The sequence below is a fragment of the Amblyomma maculatum genome, chromosome 4 (assembly GCF_055883805.1).
Source record: "Amblyomma maculatum isolate TAMU_Amacu chromosome 4, ASM5588380v1, whole genome shotgun sequence".
NCBI lineage: Eukaryota > Metazoa > Arthropoda > Arachnida > Ixodida > Ixodidae > Amblyomma > Amblyomma maculatum.
This window is the reverse complement of record NC_139347.1, coordinates 165843950-165848430: the sequence shown is the minus strand read 5'-3', so window position 1 is coordinate 165848430 and position 4481 is coordinate 165843950. Positions and strand designations below refer to the sequence as shown.

The window sequence follows — 4481 nt, the reverse complement described above, 5'->3', positions numbered from 1 at the left end:
GGATGTTCATGGTTGCTCTGTACCGAATAACGACATCACAGATGACCCCTGAAATTAGAAAACTGCTTTGAAATATTTCGCTTCCTTGTATTCCTATGGGCACTAAGCCTATTTTTCACCCCCAGTCGGACCACGCTGGCGATAGAAGCGCCACCGCATCGTGCTTACGTCACAGATCGGTGTTGGTCTATACATACAGCGTCTATGCGCCATACACATAAGTGAAACCTAGAGAACAGAATTGACAATTGTTTACAAATGTGCGTCGAACTGTATAAGGCCGTAGCAGTAGTTTCTTAGCAATCAACGTTTTAGGAAGGCATATTTAGGCTAGAAAGGATTCGGCGCTTCCTAAGAAGCCCATTTTATTACAAATAAGAAGTTCGTTTCTACAGGAGACTGCGCAATTGCAGATGCCTTGACGCATTCCCAGAATTTGCATGCGAGCTGCGTGTTGCACAGCGGAGTGCCCAAACATAATATCGGGATTCTGCCGTGCTACTGGCGCTTTGTTTTGGGTTTTGTTGTTACAAAATATCTGCAACTAGGCTTTTTATGGACAAGCGCTGCCAGAAAGCCTTTTCTTTTTTTTTTTTTTCTAAACCGAATGCTTCGAATTGCAATTGATTGAGCCGCATGACAAGCGTGAAGACAGGAGTAAGAAAACAATGCCTCTAAACTGACATACCTTTAACACGACAAACCCAGTGGTGGATTGATTTTCACGCACCTGATTTGGCAGAGCAAAATTCTCCAGCAGCTAAAAGATAAGAAAACATAAATATTCACGAATGTAACAACCATTGTAAGAATTTGTTCTGAATGAAAAATGGAATGAAAAAAATTCAGCATTTATTTCATATCGTCTGGTGAAAGAAAACAATTAAATCGATAAACCGTAAAGAGATCATCTGTCATTGCCGCGTTCCTATTTTAAATCACTCAGTGTAGGGTATATTGCAGCACCTTATACGCACGACACCTGCACTTTACTGTACTTAATGGACGCATCGCGGAAAAACAAAACATGCGTCGGCCGGGAATCGAACCCGGGCCACCCGCGTGGCAGGCGAGTATTCTACCACTGAACCACCGACGCCAGCTGCTGGCCGTTTATTCATAGCGGAACGTGCTACGCAAATATGCCTTTATGTAGGTCATCGCGCTGGCCGGCGTCTGACTCTGAGGCTTACTTTTTGCACGAGAGGGACGGACGATCGCAACGGAACGTGTTTTTACTCGACCGGGAGAACCCCTGGAATTCCTTTGTAAACTCGAATGCTCTTGAAATCGGTTGAGCGTCAGTTATTGTTCTATCGCCATCCGCCGCAAAGATAAAAATGAGCGTCGCACTTTTAATTTGGTCGCACTTATTTTTGCGTTTTAGGCTTCAATGCCCTCAATTCGCAAGCTTGTATAGGGAGGAAATGCATCAGCAGTACAGCTGACAAATCGAATTTATTCAAGTATCTGTAGATTACCACATCCAGAAGACAAGGGAAAAAACTTGCTCCGAAAAGAAGTCTCCTTGTCCAGAAGAGAGCATGGAAACCAATACACTTGTCATGAAGATTCGGCATTACTAACCCAAAGTGCTAAAACAGAAGTTCTTTTTTAACACCGTTCCTCTGCAATGCTAGAATGCCCGCTATCCTGCCTCGAACGGTGATCATCGAGATTTCTCCTGCCTGACGTCACGAGTGCAAGCCGAGTGACGGGAAATCGATTTGTCAGCAACGTTCTTCCTATGTCACATCCACATCGCCAAACAAGACATCGACACAGCCAGGAAAACCCGCACACTCGCTTTTTCATGACTACCAAAATCTATTGTATACACCTAAGTGGACATTAAGAAACACTGGACGAGTTTGCACCCTCCTAATTTAAAGATTTGCTCTTTGTGCCATCTATTGGCCGCAAGGAATGTCACGCAATTCAATAGCTCAATTTGGGAGTTTAGTAGTGAAAAAGTAAACAAGTTCCAGAATGCATAGCCACAGAATATGGTGCGGTATCACTTGTCTCAATGTCTACATCTGTTAAGAGGATTTGAAATTGTGCTAGTTGGCGAATAACATGTTCTAACATCGTTGCGCTTTTTAAAAACTTAGACACAGAAAACCCTGCTGGGTGTCACGCCGTTTTCTGTGTCTACGTTTTTCAAAAGAGCAACGATGTTCGAACATATACATCTGTTGTTTCTGAAGCCTATCGCGTTGAGTCGTGCTTAGTCCTGGTGACAGGGGCTTGATTAGCGGGACGTTAATATAAGACAATAGCAGTCACGGTAAGCGATACTGAATTGGGGTAAGTCATAGTAGACTTGATAAGTCATGCTACATTATTATTAGTAGTATTAGTAATGCAAGTCATGGCAAGTTATGTGAAGTCATGGTAAGACATAGTATTTATCATAGTATAGTATTAAGACATAGTATTTATTCTGAGTCATGGTAAGCGATAACAAGGTGCGGCAAGGAGTAGTATAACTGTTTCTTGCAATGGACCGACTTTTATCGGTTTCTGTAGCACCGCATATCATTGAGCTGGGCTTCATGTATAGACATGCGAAGTAACGGCTGGTGGAATAAATTGGAGCAAATAAAATTTACGTTCTTACAACACATGTGGCATATCACGTGACGCATGCCAAATCTGGCGTATGAAATCCACACAGTCTACCTTGCGGCGAGAACCTAATTCCCAGCCATAACCCATTGGGCGGCAGCTCTGCATTCGCGTCTGCTAGAAGTGTCAACACGTTCCCTTCAGCCCACGCGTTACACGTTGGGCGACCGGCCTGCTAATGGTCGGGTTCCGGTAAAAAAAAAAAAAAAAAGTTAAAAAAAAGCTGCCACACGCTTCTGTGATGAACCTATATATTGATCCGGCGAATCCTGATTGCGGCACGTTGGTATGCAGCTGTGGTGTGTGCCTTTCTTTTTTTCGAGCTAATGTCGAAGAAAAAGGCTAAGACGGGTATTATTGGAACCTGGGTGAATTATTGGTAAATATTTCAACATAACCTAATGCGTTTCTAGAATTTCCAAAATACGCTATTATATTCACGACTTCGTTAAAATCGCTTCATGCGTGTATACGCCTCGCGAATCCTAATTTTCAAATATTCTCACAACCCTAGATTTTAGGTTATTTAATTACTGTGTTTTTTATATGTTTAGGTTCCGTAAAACGGGGTGATAATTTCCGCGTCAGGTTTCTGCGCCGGCCCTATGCCAAGGCACAACTCCGCCTAGTTTTTATTTCAAATGTACCCCTCCCCTCAACCCATTTACGTTGTAGCATAATATATTCATCAGGTGGCGTAATTTAAAACTGCCCAATCTACGGACACCTGTTACGGGTTTACTGTGAGCAAAGCCAGTCGCTCAAAAGTTAAAGAGAGCTGCGGTGGACATATGAGCTTCGCCTTTAAGTCTATCACTCGACAGGGACAATGGCTCCCGTCTGCGCCCGCTCTTATGTTTCAGTTTAATGCACTTTGCACATCGCCTTAACACATAATCCCTTAATCTTTACCTGCTTTATGTCACATATACCGAGCAGTATTATTTGGTCTTTATTGCATTTATTTCACTAAATCTGCAGGCTGGTCCATTTGTCAAAAGCAAAGCAGTTACATATAATAAACCTAATTATAAAAAGCTCAAACTGGTCACTTTTTTCAATACATTGATGTAAATGATAGATCTTTCAAAATATCCATACTTTGTAGGAGGGAATGACAAAATACTCTTAGCTCTCATATAAAGATAAGCATTACGAATAGCAATTCGTCGTTTATGAAAACCTATTAGCATTGGCGTACCATAGAGGACTGTATCACCATTCTTTAAAGAGAGAACCTGAATTCCATGGGGTATGAAGGGAAATGTTTGCACTATGTTCGCAACAAATCATCCTCAAAACAAACTGTGTCCTAATAATTCGTAAACATATGCTTAGGAGTTCTGGCTTTCTACATGTCACACACATCACACGCCATGATACAAAAATCTCCTTTTCCACCATCCATGTCTTCACAGGCAGTCAGTACTCCAACATTTAGTTGAAAGAACTCTTTCCCATCAGTTGTACATACGTTCTTTTTACATGCTTCAATTTACAATTTACGTTTCAATTCTATTGACACGGGTTAAAGGTTACACGTTTCAGGCCTGGAGGAGTATAATGACCTTTGCACAGGTACAAGCAAGACAATTATTTCAATAAGATCTTTGTGCAGACGCTTCCTGTTGACACATACTCATTAGAGTTCACAGTTAAAATACGCGAGTGTTCAAGTGACATTGGTATATCACCCCGCTTTAACCTAGCCCTGTGCCTGCGCCGTCTGCGGGTAGCGTGTACTGACGTATGTCAATTTTTCGGGTAACGTCTCACAGCCCGTCGTCCACTCAGTGCCTAGCCACGTCAGCTGTCGACTAACACTTACCTGAAACACGCCCGTAATTTTT

General features: G+C 42.3%; 1 non-coding gene across 1 annotated transcript; it reads right to left on the bottom strand.

Annotated features, from left to right (window-relative positions):
* Positions 1-1028: 1028 nt before the first annotated feature.
* Positions 1029-1099, bottom strand: TRNAG-GCC (transfer RNA glycine (anticodon GCC)). The gene has a single exon. It is a non-coding gene; the product is annotated as a tRNA-Gly (tRNA).
* Between the last annotated feature and the right edge of the window lie 3382 nt (positions 1100-4481).